The sequence below is a fragment of the Pseudonaja textilis genome, chromosome 1 (assembly GCF_049901715.1).
Source record: "Pseudonaja textilis isolate UNSWEBS1 chromosome 1, rPseTex1.2, whole genome shotgun sequence".
NCBI classification, from domain to species: Eukaryota; Metazoa; Chordata; class Lepidosauria; order Squamata; family Elapidae; genus Pseudonaja; species Pseudonaja textilis.
In genome coordinates, this window is record NC_141990.1 from 144,044,592 (window position 1) to 144,067,555 (window position 22,964).

Consider the following 22,964-nt stretch of genomic DNA (forward strand, 5'->3'; position numbering starts at 1 on the left):
AGAACAGGAAAAGCACTCCACTTCTGATATTTCAAAACTTGTTATTGGGCTAATGATAGTTTGTTTCCGAAGATATGAAAGTTTTGGTAAACCATTTTTTTGGTAAGGTTTTTTGTTTTTTTTTTAATATTCCTCAAACTTTTTCCATACAGATATCCCATCTTTTATACAGATTTGGGGAAAAAATTATCATGGAAAGATTTCTGAATATTCACATTATTTTTTAGTACCGTCCCTCCTTCCTGAATCTTAGCATTGTCATTTTTTCCCCTCCTTTCTCAATTTATATACCAATCATGTCCCTGGTAAATTCACTTTTTTCTCATACTTTAATTTAGTTTTTATTTCTCTCACAGTTTCTCACGGCTCTCAGTTAACATTCAAGGAAGCACTCCACAGAATGAAGTTCCCTTAGCACAGAAGGACCAGGTTACAGCATTTTGATAACGTGCCTTTTCCTATGCAGAAGAAAGGCTCATGTGATACCATTACATCTTGGCCTCAAATTACCCAGTTACACTATCCTCACAAAGCCCCTTGTTTACAGCCATTTTCAATCCGCCAAATGGAACATGACCAGACATTGGAATCCACCACTCAATTCTTCCTTCCCACACCCCGAAGTTTTCAAAAGAGCATTTCTGTAATAATTTTTCCTCTGTTGTCAAACTTTATAGTCTCAGGCTCAACCTTAATTAATCTGGAATTAAAAACAAGCAACCTACTCTTAGATGATTTGGAGTTGCGCCTGGCTTCCCGCCTGACGGGGGTGGGGCTGAAATGCTTTATTGTTCCTGGCCCTCAATTCACAACCAGCAAGAGGTTTGCCATTGGCACTGGGGCAGCAGGTAAGCTCTTTGTTCAAATGGCGAACAAACTGAACGTAGAAAAAACAATCTGAGGTCAGCCAGTTTTGTTCTGTACTGGGGAAACTGGGGCTATCCCCGGAAGAAGACCCATTATTTACACAGGAGGGAAAGAGAGGAGAAAATAGTGCTATGCAAGTTTACTCATAAATAATTCTCACAGATGAAAGTTCTGGATTAGTTTCTCTAATCTAAAACTTTGATCAACCAAAAGTGAGACCTATCCTTTCCAAAAGGTATTTTCCACAATTTTTATGAACACCGTCCAACTATGTGAATTTATACCCATTTAATTAAAAACTATAGTAATTCCGCTCTTCTTTTTATTGTGATGCATAAAACACAACAGTACAATTTTGTGCATAATTACTCAGAAGTAAATTCTGCTTAAATCAGTAGTATGAGCTGCTGAATGTAGGAATGGCATTAAAATCTAGGTGTGCGACTCCTTTGTGGTGCCACAAGAAAGGCCAAGTCTTCTGCAACTGAATTGTTTCAGTTCAGATCGCTTGAGAGGATAACCCCTTGACCCGAGATTTAAAACTGAAAATTACTTCAGAAAATCTGAAGACCTATGCTTCTCTTATGAGGAAAACAACAAATGGCGTTTACTTTATTCTTATCTTAAGACAGAACGGATGGAATTTCCAGGCTTAGCAGTCTCTTCTGAGCAGAAGAAGGCTTCTACCTTTTAGATAAATAAGGCTTTGAGTTGTGAGCAATCAGCTTTAATTAAAAATAAAGAAAGAAATAAAAAGGGAATTTCTTAAACTGTTTAGTTGGTTGACAAATTCGGGGCAGGGTGGTGGCGTATTTGGGACTGCATATTATGAGGGACTGAAGATGTCAGGCACATTGATACAGAGATGCCAGACATATTTTGTTTCTTTGATTTTTTGCTTTTTCCAAGAGCAGCCTTTAAAATTTGGAATATTATAAAAGAACACATTCCTCTATGATGTTTCGGGGAGATGGAGGGATAGAATTTCTATGAAAATGCTAAACTTTCCTCATAAGAAACCCCAAAACCTTCAGATAGATTGGTGCAAATATTTCCAGAAATGAATCAGTGAGGGAATGAAATTCACTTCTGTGAAAAATTACTATATGTACCTGCTATATTATCACTTGCACACACTTAATGACCCCTCCCCCACCAAACACATACACAAATGACTGCACTGAAATTTAACATATATTCTTTTTGGTAGCTAGAATAATTTTTCTGCAGCTGGAATAACCTCAGAGAAATTCCCTGGACTCTAAATCTCTCCATCTTCTCATAACATATTTAGACCTCTCTTAAATCCAGAGATATTCTGGTGGACATAAATGGAGCTTTGCTCTACCCAGTGTTCAGACACCTAAGAAAAGAGGAGGAGGAGGAGGAGGAGGAGGAGGAGGAGGAGGAGGAGGAGGATTATTGATAAGTTGAGAACAGAGGTAGCTGTAAGAAATACAAAAAGAATTCCACACATATATTTTTATGGAGCAGATCTGGAAGTTTCCTCTAAGTAGGATTCATGGTGGGATGAATGTTAGTGGCAAAAGGGCTGTCAGACTGCATTTATCTGTTTGTTTGTTTGATATCTATGTATGTGTAGGTTGCATTGGTTTTTTTCTAAATTTTTTCAAAGTTAGGATGCTTACCTTAGTTCCAGACATTTGTAGGGAATGGGAAACTTATTTCAAGGGTTTCAATCCAGAAAGTAGCAAAAACAATTTGGTTGAATGTTTTAAAGAATCCAATGGATTATCTGGGCTGAAAAATAACCCCTGTCACATTTTGTGTCTGCGTGTCTTTCGCTGTATATGTCCATGTACTGCAATTTTCATTTGTCCCACCCCTTTTCTAACCTGTTTGGCCTGAATTCTTGTGGATATTTTAAAAACTGGGGGGGGGGGGGGATCCATATTGGATAGTTGCTTTGTCAGAAAAGACAGTAGAGTGAATGAGTTTTTTTTCCCCGCTTCTAGTCCTGCCTTGGGCACAAAGCCAGCTGAGCGCCCCTTGGGCCAGGCACTTTCTCTCAGCCCTAGGAAGGAGGCAATGGCTACCCACTTCTGAGAAACCTGGTCATGAAAACTGCAGGAACTTGTCCAGGCAGTGTCCAAGAACTGGATATGATTGAATGGAAGGGAGGAAGGGAGTCTAGAGCAGGGAACTGTCAATTTCTCCTTGGTGCAGCCACAATTATCTTGTGAGATAGATGTGGAAGGAAAAGGGAGCCTCCTTGTCATTAGATCAGAGGTGGTATCCAGCAGGTTCTGACCAGTTATGGAGAACCAGTAGTGGAAATTTTGAGTAGTTCAGAGAACCGGCAAATACCACCTCTGACTGGCCCCGCCCCCATCTATTCTTTGCCTCCCAGGTCCCAGCTGATTGGCTGGATCTTCTTTTGTTGCCTTGCACAGGAGAACGGAGCTGGAAAGCAGGTTAGTGGGGTGGGGAGGGAATAGAGATTTTATAGTATCTTTCCTCTGCCACCAAGCCATGCCCACCAAGCCACACCAACCCACCAAGCCATGCCCACACTGGTAGTTAAAAAAAAAATGAATCCCACCACTGCATGAAATAATACATAGAACACTCCAAATCCAGTACTAGAAGTCAGTCAAGTTTTAACAACACAAAGCACTTTCAACTTGCCGAGGCTCAAGGATTCTTCCCTTTAATTAGTGATTACAGTGAATTGGGAAGCATTTAGAGCTCAACACTTACATATAAACACATTTCAATACTCTTTATGCTAAATATAATGACTAAGTGCTCAATTATTTTCATTATGCTGTAACAGCACTGGACTAATAGACAAGGAAGAAAAGAGGCATGATAGTAACTTCACAACAAAATTATTGAAATACTTAGTTTTTGGATCTCTTAAAAAGCACCTTTTAAAATGATTGTATTACTTGCTAAAAAGACAGTTGAGCCAGATTTGAAGGAACTTTTAAAGAACTCCAGGTTTACTCTACTAAAATGTACTGTCCCACTTAGGACTTACTTTGACAATGATTAATTTTTCATTACTTCTGCTTGGTTTCATATTCCAGCCCATCGGGATCATGTCACCATCACAATGATGTCACCACTCAATCAAATTTGGCTGCCAGATACCATCCCAAAGCCAAAGACGATGAGGGCAATGCTTCCTGTCAGAGTTATGTGGTTTGAATGAGAGAATGTCTGGCCTTCCCCATACATTCTGTACCTTTAGTGCTGTGTTGTGTGTTGCTAATATTGTTGGTCCACCCCCAGATGGAGCTCAACAAGTCTACAGCTGGCAACTTATTGAGCAAGTCCCAAGCAAGAAGACAACAGTTTTAACACTTTATTGCAATCTTCCTTCAGATTCTCTCTCCAGCAGCCCTCTAATAGCATCACTGGTGGGATTCAAATTTTTTTACTACCGGTTCTGTGGGCGTGGCTTGGTGGCCGTGACAGGGGAAGGATACTGTAAAATCTCCAGTCAGAGGTGGGATTTGCTGGTTCTCCAAACTACTCAAAATTTCTGGTTCAGAACCGGCTGAATACCACCTCTTAATAGCATATTATAATTATACTATCCTTCATGGCCCACCATATCTGACAATCTTGATTGCACAACAATCAAGACCTCTGAGATTTTACTAGCACCATTACCCAGAGCATCTTCTTGCTATTTATCACTTACCTGCCTTTCCTTATCATTAAACATTATTCCAGCCTTTACGGGGCAGAGCCATTACAAATAAATCCCACTGCTAGGATTCAGTGGCTCTGTTTAGAGAGTGGGGACGGGGGAGAACAGGAGGGATGCCAAAGGTCTCCAATCAGCCTTGAAGAGAACCATAGCAACTTTTGTGTGGCCCTGAAAGCAACTTCATCTTTGATGGACACCATTAAAATTGTTTGGAAATGAATGTCAACTATGAGCATAAAGTTATGGATCAGCTTTATAAGGTAAGTTTGAGTCTACTTGACTCAATGGATATTTCCACAGTTTTCTGGACAATGGGACAGAAGTGATTTGACTTCTTATGAATTATTTTTTCAACATATGAATTTTTTTTCCAACTTTCCCTTGTAAATCTCTCCTGAGACTATGAATGATATATTAACGTTAAAACATTTTGTAATCGGTTTACCTTTACCTGTTGCACATTTATGTCTTTTCAAAGACCTCACATGATGCCAAAACTTTATTTGTTTTAAGAAGACAGATATTCACTCACATTTAGGTTCTTTTGTGTTTTGTTTTTTTTAAAAGCACAATATTGGGCAATGGTGAGAAAAGTATGTCTTTGAACATGTTTTCTATTTGAAGGTCCGTAAAGCTCAGGTCGAATTTAAAGATAAAAAGAACAATCCGAGTCTTAAAGCTGTCCATCAAGAGGCAGCATCTGCCCAACAGACTGGGGAGGCCGGCATCCCTGAGTCACTTTCTTCTTACTATGGTTAGATGTGTTGAATGTCTATGTAAATAATTCTTTCTAGAAGCATGTCTGTAATATAAACCAGCTTATGCAAATGTTTGGTAATGTGTCCTCTTTTGCACTTTTCCGTTCTGCATATTTTTTTTCTCTCTCTCTCCCTTTTTGGTGATGTCTTTGGTAGCTGTCTTCTCAAGTACTTCTTGTATGCACACACCTCCTTGGATATGCATGGAAGTCCCCAAATAGCAAAAGCTGGAACAGTTTTATTGGGCTTCAGCACGAAACATGTAAATCAATTTCTTAGATGCTATAAGTCGTCAGATTATCAGCCATCCATATCATAATTGGACATTTTGAAACCTCTTCAGCATTTCTAGTACATTAGCTATCCTTCTGCAGAGGCCCTTGGCTGAGCTGAATTATGCTTGGCCAGGGTCAGGAGGGTGTGTGTGTGTGTGTGTGTGACCCTGCTGTTCAAATTCATCTCCCACGGCTACCGATTCTGCCAAGTGCTGTTGGCCCCTGGTGGACATTGCTCAGCAGATTTTTATCAGATGTGTCAAAACAAAATTTGCTACTAGTGACCTCCAAGCTGGGAGTTCATGTCTCTCATTTAAAGACCCCGAGGTAGAGTAGCTTTGGGGGCAGGAGGAGGAATGGTCACGTTTATTTTTGAAAAGAAATTAACCTTGTGGGGTTGGTTGCTTATGGGGTGAGTTTCTTTTCCTTAATAAAACAGGGAGTGGGTTTCTGAATTTCTTCGGGAATAAATAAAGAAGCAGCGTTATTTGCAGACCAAGGAGATGTTTCTAGAATGAAGCATAAAAGAAGTGATTATTGTAGACTATTTGCATTCAGCTCTTTCCAATGAGAGGTGTAGAGCACATACTTGTTGTTTTAAAGTGATGCCGACTCACCTGCTCCTGAAGTTGCATATGAAATATCTGCCTTAACAGAGGCCAAACCATAATATGTTACCAAGCCTGGCTTTCCAGTGTCACCAAGTAAGTGTTCAGCCACTAAAGTTCAATGTTGCTGATCATTTCCTCTTATTCTCTTTGTTACTGTGCAATAACTCTTTACTAAAAGCCAAGCGGACTGTTTGATGGTCAAGTTCTAGATGGGGAAAGTACTGGGTACAATGCCCTATCTCGTTCATGGACCCAGAGAAAGGAACATCTGTGGAGCAATGAGCCATGCTTTACCCGCCAGAAACTTCCGCTTGGAGAACATGCCCAGGAAAATAGAGGAGATTTTCATGGAGTCTAGTAAAGTGACTATATTTGTTCTCAGATTCATATCTAGGTAAAGGAAAAGGTTCCCCTCGCAAATATGTGCTAGTCGTTTCTGGATCTAGGGGGCGGTGCTCACCTCCATTACAAAGCCGGAGAGCCAGTGCTGTCTGAAGATGTCTCCATGGTCATGTGGCCAGCATGACTAAATGCCGAAGGCAGACGGAACGCTGTTACCTTCCCACCAAAGTGGTCCCTATTTTTCTACTTGCATTTTTACAGGCTTTCAAACTCCTAGGTTGGCAGAAGCTGGGACAAGTAACGGGAGCTCCCTCAGTTACGTGGCACTAGGGATTCGAACCGCCAAACTGTCGACCTTTCTGATTGATAAGCTCAGCATCTTAGCCACTGAGTCACCGCATCCCTATAAATATCTAGAGCATTTATAGAGCGTCCCTATAAATATCTAGAACAGAGCCCAATTATTTTTCAGATAACACATTTCTCCAATTTTTGCAATTATGGGAAAGTCCTGTATATATAATGCATCTGTTAGAGAAAGCTATATCCATCCAATACTCTCGCAATGTCAAGGTTTTTTTTTTTTAAGGAAAAAGTTATAGAATTAGGCAGAACACTGACATAACATAGTTATATGTATGAAATTGAAATCAACTCATCAACACACCCCCACGAGAAAGTTACCTCTGTTACTTCTAGGAGAAATGCTGCTAGTTAGAAGAAACAAATTACAGAAATTGTACCTGGTGGGGACTCAGCATGGGTTGAGCAGTCAATGATATCATTGCTGATGATGGATAATGGCCTAATAGAAAGAATGAAACACATCCCACTTTTCATCGGCTACTGTGGCCTCCAGCAGTGTGAGCTACAGTAGCTTCCAAACATTTCGCTGCCTTTCTTAGCTTACCATTACATTCAGTACTAAACCAACAAGATAAGGCAACTGATCAAGATCTTGTCCCTTCTTGTGGACATTGTTCTAGTTTCTCTAGTTAAGTGTTCTAGAAATATGAAAGCAATAGTTCAAGAACAGCATTCTAACTTCTGCCCATCTAACTCGGTTCTTTTTAGTTTTCTTCTTCTTCTTCCTCCTCCTGTCTTAGCATTCTTTGTTTTCGGGTGGAAACTTTCATTCTAAGATCAAGCTGGTACCACCGTTGGTTTGGTTTAGCTTGCTTTGGTTTTGGGTGTTTTGTTTTGTTTTTGCATTGGGAAGACCTGGCTATTACCCCAAGCTTTTAGAGCCCAGCTCAATCAGCATTTTGTCTTGTTTTAATTGTGTGCTATTGATTGTGCTTATTTATCACTTACCCATTTTGAGATCTAGTCATTATATTGGGCATGTGATAAATATTTCAGTAAACCAATGTTAAAAGACAAATGCTGGATCAGATTAACTGTTGTTGAATCCAGCATCAGATCGCCAATCTGATATGAGGAGGAACTCCTTAGGAAACACAAGCATGTTAGCATTCATTCTTCCACAGCTCCTAGCATGCTGCCTCTTGTAAGCAGGAGAAAATTAGAACCATGGCAACTAGTCACAACTAATCACCCGAAACTCATTTGCTTTGTTTAATGCCTTTTAAAGACATCCACCCTGGTAGGCATCATAGTTAATCACTTTGCACTGGCTTCTCCTTTAGGCTGAATCAGCTTCCCTGGATGTATTAAGGTTCCGTTTTGAAAGATTAACGCACTTTAAAAGGCCCCACCATCATTATTTCAGATCTTGGAATTGTGCCCAGTCCACCATATCTGTAATGTATTCACCATAGAGTTGTATACAGGCACGATAACTGTGGAAATGTTATTCTTGATTCCTTTCATCACAATCTCCAATGAGAATTTGCCTTTTTTTCTTATCAGCTGTAAACGGATAAGCTGTACACTCATTGTCTTCAGAATTCAAAGACCTCTTGCCTAAAATTTGTTAAGAAACACACGTGGTCAGGTTTCCATAGCAGATTCAATCTTGCTGGACACTGTTCTTGATCTCTGAGTGAAGCATTTAGGACTATATGCCACAAGTGGTACACAAAACAGAACAAAATGTAAATTTGATTTGACTGTGTTTACATTTAAATATAAATAAAAATCAAATATAACTCCTACTCCTCAAATGTAGTATCAATAACTTTTCCCTGCTGTCATATTGAAGATTACAATTTGCTAATAAATTTTGAATGGTCTCTGGGGTTTTCCCCAAGACTTTGGGGGAGGCTGTCAAGCCCAATCAACCACATTATGGCTTAAGGCATTGTATCAGCCAAGGCTCCTAAGTTCCTCTGCTGCCATTGGCTTCTTCATCTATTAAAGTGGACTGAGCTATTTGCCCCAATGCTTCTCCACTTCTGAGGATGGTGGAAGTGGGAAGATACAGTAGCAGCAAGGTCCAGCCTCTCATCTCTGAGAACTCCTGTGTGCAGAGTGTTCTCTTCGTGACTTCTGTAGCTGTCATGGACAAGCTATGCAAACATACTTCTGAAGCACTATTTGGATATGCAGCTGTTTTGCTTAGAGTGGGAAGGACTGCATTGCACTGCAGGGTCTCGGGAGCTCACAGGAGCTTTGCAGTGAAGGAAAAACAGTGATGTAGAAACAGGTGTTCAGGATTTAGATCTTTCCTAGCTTACATCCTTGTCCAAGCTAATCTGCATTTCAGGGTACCAAATGTTATGAGCTCTCTTCCTTGGGTCTCAATCAGCTGCCTTCATTCTTCCAGGCCCCAGCTTTCAGCACCAGGTGTGTCCTGTCCAGATTGGAACATAGCTGGCATAGCTCACTCAACCACAACCACATGTCCTCCTCCTAGTTGCCCATGTTTATGAACACAAAGTTGGTCAGAGAGGGTTCTACCTCACTTGAGCTTCTGGCTGACATTCAAGGGTATGCAAAGCGTTGAAAGGGAGAGTCCCCATTCACCAGTCTCTGATTTCCAAACTTTCCACTTTCCCAGGCTGCCCCCTCCCCTCCATATGACTTATTAATTATTGTTGTTGTAATCCTGGTTTCTGATGTCTGTAAGAGAAATATTTTCATTACAGGTAATGTTTCTTCCAGAGATTAATGTCCATCTGTTTTTGTCAAGTCCTGTCAAAATTGCCTGGCTAGGTGTACCATCCCAAAAAAACATACAGAGAACAACCGGTCTGTTTAATTGGGCATGGAGTTTGGCTTTTCTCCGTTCAAGATGTGAACATATGGTTGTCATCTTCAGGAATCCAAGAAGGAAGATATAGACAGAAAACACAGGCTAATTTGTCCTTTTCTACTCTTCTCCATTTTGTTATCAACCAAGAGTGGCTGTGTATTTTCTGAGAAATGGTGCACACTTCTTTGCCTGGAGGCTTGGTGGTTTCATCTTTCAATAAAATCTATGATCTATAGGCATTATAAAAATTAAGACAATTATTGCTTCATTTGCCTAATGTAGGCATTCTCAGTTCTCCCTTGTGTTGAGAGAAATGGAACAGACATGTTAGTTGCATACAGACAGATGCATGCTAAAATATATCTTCAATTTGAATGATAGTTCTGACCATATAGGGTTGTAATCGCACATGGCTGTAACCTATACCTGAAAAAGAACATTTAACAGGGATAGTGGATAAGGTTCCTCTCTATAATCTTTACAATCAGAAGTTGAAATTCTAGAATCAAATTTTCACTTCAAGTGAAGAATTAGAAAGGTCTATTCCTCTTGAAGCCAGAGTTGGCTTCTATTCAATATATTCATGGGGCTTTCTTGACAACTATTGCCAACTCATTCTCCCAGCACTTCTTGCCCTGCAGCCCTGGAAATGTCTAATGATCTTTCTTCCATGTCTGATTCTTCTTGAGATCAGTCAAAGTCAGCCAAGTGCTCAACCAAATACTCAATGGGAGAAAAGAGAAAAGTTAAGGTCCTTATGAATTACCGGTGAACACACACAAAAAAAGTAAATACCAAGTCTTAGCTCCTGATAATGAAAGTTCCCAATATAGTTTCTTCCTTGCAACTTAGTCATAGTTCTATGCCTTTCCATTGCAAAGCTCTTCTTTTGTATCTTGTTAATATAGCTGAAGCTCAGGACATCATTATGCATCTGATACAACTACACACTCTCATCATTTGTCTAATGATATCATAACCTGTACGACACCATAGAGTTGTCTGGGATCACAACCACTATTTTTCTTATAAAACTTTATTCAGTGTCAAAGAAGATAAAATACAAAAAAAAATAAATAAAGAAAAAAGAGGAATAAGGGAAAAAGCAAAATTAGAGTACAAAAAAAGGAAAGGGAAGAAAAATATTTAAAAAGTAACTTCCAATTTTGCGGGGTACAGATACAAATATAAAATACATTAATCTTCTGTTCTGAAATTAACCACAGTACACAGTATTTCTATAATCATAACCTGTTGTAATCATCAAATCCACACACAAGCACACACACATACACCAAATTCATTTATTTATTTCACCTTCCTCCTCCTTCATTTCTATACTACTCGGGAACATCAGAGACGTTCATGAATGTGGTTTACTGTGAAAGAAAAAGATTTTTCTCCTCCTGAATGTTCTCAAATATGCTCATTTTAGGATTAAAAGCTAGTGGACTTTGCCTTCATTATCATACTTCAATTCACGTAGCAGCCTACATTTTCTAATATTTTGACATAATCCAATTTATGGAAAGGTAAGATTAGAATGTTTATTAGATCACTACACAAACATGATTCCAGTACTGAATTCCCAGCAGAGTTTTACCCTGTTTTACATACAAATTGTGCAGTTTAGAAGTCTCTTAACACTCTCTTTCCTCTGGAAAGATAGTTACTGGTTCAGGAAAAACATCTTGAATTAATCATCTCTGAAACATTCTTGGGAATCCCTGATTGTATAAACAACCCCAAACAGAAACAGCTTCAGTGAATATTGCAGATCATCCTAGCAATCGTTGTTCTCTCTGTTGGGACAAGATGACAGTGCCAAGTGGCTGTGTCAAATTTTAGGACTTGACACCCAGAAAGCTCTTTTGGAACGCAACTCTTCTGATGCACTTTTGGTTTGACTGGTCTGATTTAGCACGCTATATTTAGAAGAAGATCTCATACACAGTTTGGTCCCATCAATATTTATACTAATCTCACTTGGAGGGTACCAATTACAAGCGATCCACTTTGATGACGTGCTTCCTCTCGTTGTTACAAAATGCTTCAGTGCAACTTTGAGAAAGGGCTGACTTGCCCCAATTGGCCAACCCACCTGCTAAAAGTGTCTTGGCTGGGCTGTTTAGAAGCTAGGCAATGCTTTGCTTTTGCAGTATTGCTTCAAAACCTGATTTGCTCCAATATCTTAAAAAAAGGTCGCCCTTCAAAGATTTATATTACCATATTAAGGAAGCAGAGTTGAACACAGTGGGACTTGGTCCCAAGAGCACACAAAGGACCGCAATCTGAGCCTGCAAGTTTATGGTCCCTGGTTTACATTTGGCAAATTTTAATCAGCAAATCAAAGGATACGTGTTTGCAAGATATAGCATACATAGAATGACCCTGCGTGCATGGCTGCATTCGTCACCTACTAGGATTATCAATCTGTCAAAAAAGGCCATGCTTGGTTCTTCATGGTTCCAGGTGGCTTCCTGATCATTCTGATTCTTTTATGCCATCTTAGCTGAGAAAGAAAATGAGACTTCTGGTAATCTTTTCAAAGCAGATCAGAACAATAACTTGGCAGAAGAGAGGCAACTTTTTTCAGTCTGAAAACTAAATTTGACTTATAAGTGGCCTGCTAAAGGGTACACTCCCAAAAGGCAAGGTCAGTTAAAAAAAAAAACTGTGGACAAGGCCAAGACAAAAATTAAATATGATTTACCTTAAATTAAATACACTGAAGATTAGTATTCCTTGTGTACACAATCATTTTCCTCTTCAATCCTATTAACTACTATATCTTCCTATTAACAGCTAGACCTTTGGGAGGTCTCTTTGCTATAACCAGAGGTGGTATTCAGCAGGTTCTGACCAGTTCTGGAGAACCGGTAGCGGAAATTTTGAGTAGTTCGGAAAACCAGCAAATACCACCTCTGACTGGCCCCCGTCCCCATCTATTCTCTGCCTTCTGAATCCCAGCTGATTGGCTGGGTCTTCTTTTGTTGCCCTGCACAGGAGAATAGAGCTGGAAATCGGGTTAGTGGGGTGGGGAGGGAATGGGGTGCCAACCAAGCCATGCCCATAGAACCAGTAGTAAAAAAATTTGAATCCCACCACAGGCTATAACCATGTTTATGGAGTTACCTGTAGCCCTGATTCAGACAGTTGTGTTCCCCCTGGAGCAGAGGAGAACTGAAGACAAATAGAGCAAAATATAACTGAGCACTGGCTGGAGTCTGAAATATAGCCAATAGGAGATTATAAGGGCAGCAAAGAAACCAGTACTTCCCATCACTATCTCATCTGCCCAGAGTCATACAGTCATTCTAAGCTCTGAGGTGTCTTTGACGGCAATGATGAATCACTATGATTTTTTTTTGCTAAACCTTTTTGTGATTAAAGTGACACACTTGTTCCAAATTGGTTTCTTCCACTTTCTATGGGTGTGCCTTTGTGGGGTTCTGATGATGATATGGGGATTTCAATTTCAATTTGAATTAATTGATAACATGAAATGAGTTAGTCATCTGCTTGATCTTTGCCCTTCCTATTTAGTTAGGGCTGTCAAGGGAAGCCAATTTCCAGAATTTGTCATTTCTGGATAATTTAATCAAGCATATAATGACATCTCAACATTCTTGGCTAAAGTAGCATATTTTAGACCCATCTGAGGCTGACTTCAGACTTTGGAACCGACACTGTTTGGTCTTTCAATCATTTCTCTGTGCCAGGAACTAGACTAGGAATAGGTCTCTGTTGGTTTTGCTGGATGACTTACCAATATTTGATTCATTAACAATAATCCCTTTTTGAACTACTTAGTCGTTGGGGTTGTTAGAATATTTTTTAAGGTAATGTTAATAGGCTTCATTTTGAAAAGTCTTCATTTTGCTTATTGGCATTTATATACATTGGGTTTGGTTATTGCAATACACAAACTAAGTAAAGCTACCTTTGCTTAGAGACTTTAACTGGTCTAGTATACAACAAGGATGTTATTAAGCATTCATGCACTAGTTTCATTTCAGACTCACCTTGCAGCTGCTGCATAGATTACAAATCTGTAATTGAATACCATCACAGCTATTGCTAATTACTCTGAAAGATCTAAACACCTCTGTAAATCTTTCATTTCCTGGACCATCTTTTCTCACATAAAACTGCCAAAGCTCAATCTACTTGGGGAGGTTTTTTTTTCTATATTTTAGGATAGATTGATTGATTTTACTCTACCTAAGTGCTCACATAGTGCCATCAAAACCTGGCTTTCTCGGTGTTAGTGCTCATACTGCCTACTACTATCACCTACTACCTACTATCACTTATTATGGTTTCGCTGGCCACTCCATCTTTTGCTGTGTTCCACTAGATCAGGAGTGTCAAATCTGATTTCACTGAGGGTCGCATCAGGGTTGTGTTTAACCTGGGGTGGGGCATGGCCAGTGGGCATGGCCAGCTCAATGTCACTCATTGAGACTCCATATTTGGTCATAATGTCCAAAAGTGGAGCCTGGACAGGCCACATGTGGCCTCCCCAAGCTGAGGCACTGTGGGCTGGTCCTTCTCTTTTTCCAGGGTGGGCTCATGGGCCAGATCTAAGTACCCTGCAGGCAGAATCTGGCCCATGGGCCTTGAGGTTGACACACCGGCACTGGGTGAATCATTTAAAGAAAAAGTGGGTCTTTATTCTTTAATTCATTTCTTCCCTATGTCTTTGATTGTCTGCTAAAACTGTTTCCATTTTATCACATGGGGTATTTTTTTTTCTGTTAAATTTCTGCTTCCTGGCAGATGTGGCCTGGCTTTCTAGATCTATTGATTGTTTCCAAACTTGATCTCTCAAATGGACTTTCAATGTGAATCTCCCCTAGTACGTTGATTGTAATTCATCATAAGCAAAAGCTTTAAACATAAAAATAAAGACAAACATTGTTACATAGACTCCTTCACCAAAGTCTGATATTTTTCATTTCATTTCATTGCAAACTGCCCATCTGTCTTTGGCAGATTACAAAATTGCCAGAAATCATTGCAAATGAATAGATCTGATCTAACTGCAAAGACCTGGCAAGTTGCAACTTGTACCTTCTATGTGCATCGTCCCCCAATTCATACATACTTATCCTTAAGAAGATTAATAAAACTACCCATTTGATTTCTCCATGCCATTTTGTTTTCTGGCTCAGCAGGATGAACATTCTTTTTGATGTTCGCCCAATAAAGGACTAGGGACATTGTTTTAAATTAAACCAGTCATTTGAAAGCAATCCAGTTTTTGTTTTTACACAATGGAGAAATGAACGCTTCCAGCAGAATAGGAAAGGCCATGCTGCCTATAGTAACGTTACCACAGCAGCGGAGAAAGCAGTGGGAAAATCCAAACAGTTATTAAAATCTTTAAACCTTAATTCTTTAGGAATTAGACAGTCATTGAAATCACATATGTTTTCTGCACACTAAGCAGAATATTATGTACTTAATTCTTGAATAATAGAGTAAAACTAGACTGGATAAGCAACATGAAGCTGTCTCTCATACACTTCACCTGACCTCTTCTTCTCTGCTAGCCCTTGTCTAGGGTCATAGACATTTTCTTGCTTCTGTGCTCTGCCATATATGCCTTGTATCCTGTTTGAGTTTATTTGACAGGGACTTCCAGGGTGCTAAGTGGAGCTTCTGCTAAAGGCGCATCCAAATGTTTTGAAAGCAAATGCTCATTCCTGTGGGAAGGATGGTCAGTGGGGAGAGATGTCAAGAGTTACAATTCAGCAATATCTTTACAAGGCATGTACTCTTACGCCCCTAATTTGTCCACCATGATTCAACTCTGCTTCTTTTCGTGGACTGAAGTTTGTTTATTTGCTTAGAGAACACATATGGCCAGCCATTCACTTTGGGGGATTCTAGGCGGCTTGGAAAAAATAAAAACCCAGTACAAGAACAATAAAAACAATAACCCTCTCCATAACCCTGGTGACAACAAGCGATCAAACAAGCCCCTTGATGGGCTCAGGATAGAGAATGTCATATGCTCTGCCTTTTTCTTTTTTTTTGGTGATGCAGCTCGTAATTTTATAAATGGCATACGGATTCATTTAGGGATGTTGAATTCAAAAAGGTACCATCAGGAAAAGATATATACAAAAATTTTATGATGGAATAACTTAAATATGAATGTAAATGTAATATTGACTGTCTCTCTGTCTCTTTCTGGTGTAGTTTTCAAAATGAGGTCAATAATAAGATTAGGTGCAGAATTAAAATGGAGTTGCACTCTGGGGTTAGGCTCCTCCATACAGAATATCTTGAAGCTCGGAATACTAATAGGTGTTCTTGTTAAATAAATATCCTTAGCCAAGAATTCACTGAGTGCATAAGCAGGAAACAGGACTATATATATCAGCAAATGCCATGATTTAGGATTTTACCATCCACAGATTAAACTAACGGTTTGAAAACGCTTCTTCAGATTGCCCTCTAGGAGTATCTGTGAGCAAGAGGTATGACCAAAAGGGAAAAGTGGCTCCAGCAAGGAGCCAGTTGGACTGGTTTGATTTCTCCTCTTGCATTTAGTTAAAAGAATATAAATACTTTTTTTCCAAAATGAGTCCAGCCTGGAATAACGATTCAGCCAATTGTCTAGTTTTAGGCAAGTTGTCTATTTGGTTATTTTAAGCGTAGCACATGGAATCACTCCTCGGCCTTTGGAAATAAAATAAAGCACACCTAAGTTTCTGAAAATTGAAAAACAGCACTGGCAAATTGCTCAAAGGGGCCTCATGATATCACCTGAGGGCCAGCCAATCGGTGGCCTGTGCAAGAAAGCAGAATGGCTTTCTCCTGTACTCGGTCCCTGAGAGAATACAAAGTAAGTAAACAAGAATCTAGAGAATGTGCTTTGCCCATGCTACAGATGCCTGGATGTACGCTAGGAAGAGAAAAACAGTAGACTTGAAAATGGAACAGGAGCTGCAATTTCCAAAAGAAATGCAAAACCTATTCGTTTAGTGATTGAAATTTTGGGCAAGGCCTCTCAGCCCGGTGAAAGGCAATATTCTTTTTTTTTATTAATCTGCTGAGAATGCATAGGTGGTGAAGGCAGAGCCAATATCAGATAGAAGCAGAGCCCCTCCTGCCCCCCACTCAAAAAGGATGGAAATCCTTATCTATGGCGATTCTCAGTCATCCAGGTCACAGTTGTCCCAAAGATACTTTTTCTGGACCTTCTGGTTTTTCTTTGAAGACCTTTTGCTTCTCATCCAAGAAGCTACTTCAGCTCTGACTCAGTCAGAGATTAGGTCAGGATAGTAAATGGGTGATATACACACATTCCATCTTCTAGAGATTACTTGGATGAGAAGCAAAAGGTCTTCAAAGAAAAAACAGGAAGTCCAGTTGCCTCTTGAAAAAGTACCTTTGGGGTGGAAATCCTTTTGTTCTTCACTATCACTTGTGCTCATCCTTTGTTCTGTAACTTTCCAAGATGGGGGACAGGATGGTCTTGCCCAAAGTTTGAAGCAAGACTTCAGAATTAATAGACTGAGACTGGCAGATAGTCCTAAATCCATGATATACCATTTTCCCTATGATGAGATACCATTTTCCCTATGTATTTCTGTTGCCTTGCTATTCTTTTTTATAGCCTGAAATATATTAGAAAATCTTTTCTTAGGTAGCTAATATTAATCAATCTGCACCTCAAAGAAGAGAGTAAGAACTACCCATGGCTTCCAAATGATCATGAGTAATTTTCACATAAAATTAAGTGCACAGCTGTAGACAAGCAGATGTGTGTACACACATACACACAAACACACACATCATTTTCATTACGTTCTTAGGCATATTCCCATATGCTGTACACATGCAAGCATCGGTGCACAGCCAAAAGGCATGGGAAAATATTTACACGCTAGGCTTTTAACTTCCCACAGCAATGGCTGGGAATGAGCTTGCACTAATTTAGCCAGAATTGTGCTTGTCAAACGTCTGATGACTCCACTATTTGGAGATGGAAGGTGGCATTTTTATCACAATTAGCTTTTATATATTTATAGCACACATAAAATTCTGGAATCACAACCAGCTTCAAAAGTTGTTTATCCATCCCTAACTTTCCCTAGGTTTATTACCAGGGGTGGGATTCAAAAATCCCAGCAACCGGTTCCCTGCCTGGTTGCTGGGGGGCGTTGCCTACTGGAACTTCCTATTTCCAGTTCTGGTGGGCTCCAGAGCCCGGGGAGGCTGTTTTCACCCTACCAAGGGTCCGGGGGCTTCCCTGGAGCCTCTGGGAGGGCAAAAACAGTCTCCCCGGGCTCTAGAGGCCCACCGGAAGCCAGAAACAGGCTCATTTCCAGACTTCCAGAAGGCCCATTTTCCCCCCTCCCAGAGCCTCCCAGACCCATCGAAAATGGCCCATGTGGGAGTTCCGGTTTGCAGAGCTTCGGCGGCAGGCAGGCAGGAATCTGCGATCGTGCGCGGTTTCTGCCTGGGCTCGCCGCTGGAGCGCCCCGAGCCAGCTGGCTTAAGGGCTAAGCCACCCCATAGAGATGGTGAAGACGGGGGAGACCCAGCAGGGTCGAGGGGAGCCACACCTCTCCTCAGCTGGCTAAACTCCCTTTCCTGAAGGTGGTAAAAGTGGCAGTCAGAAATGGCCACCTCAAAGAAGCACTCAGCCGGAAAAGAAAGTGCAGGAGGAAGTTAAGAGGTGAAAGTTTTTGGCTGACCGGGACAAAAAGCAACAACTAAGGTATCCTGGAATTTAAATTTTATAAAAGATAACACTGCTCCCAAAGAAGAGTCGGAAGCAGCAAACAAAAGTGAAAAGGGAAAGTTTTTTTTTTTCTTCACTCTCCTTCCTCACGCTGACAATGAGAAGAGCTGAATAAAGAAATTGGAAAAATCCACTTTGGCACCAATAGGTAATTAAACTGGAAATATAATTAAATGCCAAAGGGACAATAAAGATTTCTGAACACTAAAAAATCCTCTTTTTTTGCTATAAGTGGGAAGGGAGAGGAAAAGAACAAGAGCAGGACTTGGAAGGAGGAGACTGCTTGGAATTCAAAAGAATGTAAAGTTAAATCTTAACAAGATTTCTAAAAGATACATTTTAACTGGAACTTTGCAACTAAATAGTAACCCCAAGAAGAGAAAGTGAAAAAAGAAGAAAGTGTCAAAAGAAACAGCTTGTGTGTATTTGGATTGTTTGGTGACTTTGGGATTTTTGGAAATTATATTTGAACGACTAAAAACAATTGAGTTGTTGTTTAAAAAGAAAACTCTACAATGGCATCACTTCTGGATGAACTGAAAATCGAATTTAAAAAATATAAAGAAGAGGAACAAGAAGGGAAGAGCTCCTTTGGCTCCATTTTTCAATTCTTAGAAATGGCGATTGGTGTCTACAATAAAAAACAAGAAAAGACTGTGTAACAAGAAGATTGGGACAAAGAATAAGCCATTTTTAATGAGCAAGTAACTATCTGGGGAAGAAAAGGGGGGAAAGAGAATGGAGAATTTAAGATCTAAAAAAACAGCCAAAAAAGGGAAAAATAATGTGAAAAGTGGATATAATGTTGGAAAGCAACAGAAAAGGGGAATACAGAAGAGGGAAATGGAGGTGGAGAGACAGGGAGTAAAAGGGGGAGAGAGAAGAAGAAAGGGAAGAAGGAAGGGAAGAGAAGTTACAAAGGTCTGGAGCAAGATGTAAAGAAACAGGACTTATTCAGAGATAATGGGTGAAAATTTAACTGCAAAAGGGATTCTGTAAAGGTACATAAGATTGTATTGTTATATATGTAATAGAAATAATGTTAGAAAATTGGAAACAACATATGATTAAAAAGTGGAATAAAATAGTGTAATTTAGTGAAACTTTTGTGAACAAAATAAATGAAATGAAATAAATGAGAGAATTGAACTAGGAAGGAATGGGAACATTTTTACTACTTAATGTTTTATAAAATATAAGAGAAGTGGGCGGGGGGAAGTAATTATGGAAAGTTTATAAGTGTTCCCATAGAAGTATGATACTTATTTGAAAAGTAATGTGTAAAATGTTTAAGATTTAAATGAATATTAAAATTAATGATAGAATTGAATTGGTATGGATTGTTGTTTTAATTATGTTATATATTTATAATTTTTTCTTTTTTAAAAAAATACATTGTGTAGTTTTAGAATGTACCAAGCAGAATCCGAACGGAAGTTATGTATTATATTAAGTGTTATAATTTTAGGGGAAAGATATAAAGGTGTCATACTACAATCAGTGATCACAAGAGAAATTTTGCTTAATGAGAGAAGATAATAGACAGCTGAAACAGGACAGACAAAGGGTATAAGTATGATGATTTGAACTGAGATGAAATAAATAAAATAAAATTAAGAAAGTTGAAAGAGGGGAGAAGTTATATAAAAAATGTAGAATGGTAATAAGATATGGAATGGAATATAAAAATGAGCATGAATTTGAATTTGTGTCTGCACGAAGAGATGTAACCCGGGATCAGGCTGCTTTCAAAAGAGATTTTTTTATGTTTCTATGTTTTATGTTTTGTTTGTTTATGTTTGTTTTTAAAAATCAATAAAAATTTCAAAAAAAGAAAAAGAAAGAAAATGGCCCATGTGGAGACTCCTGGGAGAGGAGGGGAGGGGTGAGCAAGGCCAACCAGTTGGTTGAAATACTGGTTTGGTGAACCAGATGTAACCTTAACATCCGGTTCACCCAAACAGGTCTGAACCGGTAGAATCCCACCTGTTTATTACAATTTATATCAATAATTTCATAATTAGAATTGCATAAAGACACCACCTCCCTATGAATAGTGATGGTAAAATATGAGTTATTGTTGTCATTGATTAAGCCTGACTGTGATCTACCAGAAGAAAATAGTGCCTTTTAAAAAAGACACAACAATAGTGACAAAGATGGAGTTGTAGATAAATAAATAAAACTGTGGAAAAAATACTGCATATAAGTATAAAGGGATAAAAACCACAACAAGATGGTTGGTTTCTTGAGAAAGATTAATGTATTTCATGTTAAGACAAATGGCTGGCCACACATACTTTTTTAAAAAAAGAAAACAAGGTACTGTGTAGTAGTTCTTAAAAAAGGACGTCTTACTGGTATTGCCGAACACAAAGGAACTTATTAAGAATTTTAATTGTGCCAACTCCCCTCCCCCACTTCATTCTACAGATCTAGTCAAAAAAACACAAAGCAATGCAGTAACATTTAGCACTCAAACCATTATTGATTGCAGAACATTTCAGATATTGTAAGTTGAAACCACAAGAATTTACTGCAGTATATATGTAGCTGAACGTTACGTTTTGTTTGAATGTTGCAACCTTGGTGAAAGGCTAAACAAGGCACTAAAAATCAGCCTGCAGAATTCTGAGAGAAAACATTCTCAGAAAAAACTTTTTAACTGAAGGAGAGTTAACATTCAATAGATCATTTGTAATTTTTATATTTATGGAAACTGCTGGCCAAAAACTCATCCAGCTGCCTTCAGGAGTAAATGCAAATGTGAATAAATTTGCCATAGTTTACTCAAAGTAACAGTTCAAAATGAACTGTGCAATCGGTGTAGCAGAGTTTCACACATAAAATTTCAATACAGATTTAAAGGAGAAACCAGCAGGTATATTCAGAGAACCTGTTCCTGAATATGACCATCCTCACCGAGAGTTTCGTTTACTATGTTTAAAAATAAATAATCAGGTTACTTAAAAGCTGTAGAGTAATAAATGTTACACATGAAAACCTATAAAGTTATAAATGAATTAAGGATTTATTCCAGTTTTGGGATTAATTCTAAAATCCTTCCCATGGGTTTTGTTTGGACTTTAGCAAGACACAATAAAAATAAGTAATTTTAAAAAGTGGAATCAGAGAGAACTAATAATTTTGGTTAAAAAAAGAAGAATTGATATTGTGATCGATAGCTATTTAACTGGAACTCGTTAAAATAATGCAAAATATTATAACACTGAAAATACTGAAGCATACTTTTGAAAACTGGAATAAGAAGTTAATATCAACAATGTTAATAATATTTGCTTCTATGGATGGATTGTGTCTCAAAGATGTTATAAAAGAAACAGCAAAAGAGAAATAAGTTTTATTTGACAAGACATAGATGGCATTGGAAGTGTGTCTACAAATGACAAACTATGAGAATGACATGGAAAGGATGTCTCACTGGACATAGAAAAGAAAGGAGTTGATGTTTCGAAAGTCAAAAGGGAAGTACAAACAATAAACGTCCTGAATAATTTTTATGCTAAATTTACAAAAGAGTCTTGTTCAAAATTTGAAGAATCTTGTGAGAGGGATCAAAGAAGAAATCAAAAGAAAACAAATTCTGTGACATTGTTTGAAGGGAGAATTATAACGTGTTTTTTTTTTATCAAAATCAAAATAAAATGTATTGTTAGTTTTGGTAAACTTTAATGAACTTCCTGCCAATGCTAGGACTGTAAAGGTGATACTTTAAGGAACTGTCTAAAGATAAGAGATGAAATATGGAATGAAAAGATCATTAGTCGCAAGCTAAGATGGGGTGAAGAATTACTAAAATCGTTTATACTTACAGTGATGAAGGTTGGAAGTCACTTCTTTATAAATTTCTTTTCTCTTTCTATATTATATTATTTTTTTCTATTTTCTACATTTTTTCTTTTCCTTTATAGCTTTCTCTTTTTCTTTCTTTCTCTTTCTTTCTTTCTGTTTGTTTCTCTTTGTGCTAGATTTATTGTTGTAATTAAAATCCTTAAATACAATTATAATTGAAAAAGGAAATACATTGTGGTCATAATTGGCTGAGGAAGCTGCTATGGGATGAGAGTTCCTTCCACTATCTGCATGTACAATTCCTCTCGTGAAGATACCAGAAGTAAGCTGAAAAGGGGATTGGATGATGTCATGCCTCGGCTCAAAAATGGCACTGGCATTGGCACACACAAGCACATCAAAGATAAAATGGTGTTCCAGGAAAATGTCACATCCAAGTTGCACAAGGCACACCTAGTTCTATATTCCCCAATGCAAGAAAGGTAGAAACTGAAGCTGAGAGACTGCTTTCAAATACCGTGTTTATTGAAGCCCATGAGATACAGCTATGGTTCCATGGCTAAAAAGAGTGAACTGTCTAAGTCTGGGATTATTTTAAATTTACCAATATTCCTTGCCTAAAATTTGGGGCATTTTTTTTGCTAAACTCACTGGGGAACAACATTTCAGTGAAATAGCCCTGGCCACGGGTTATT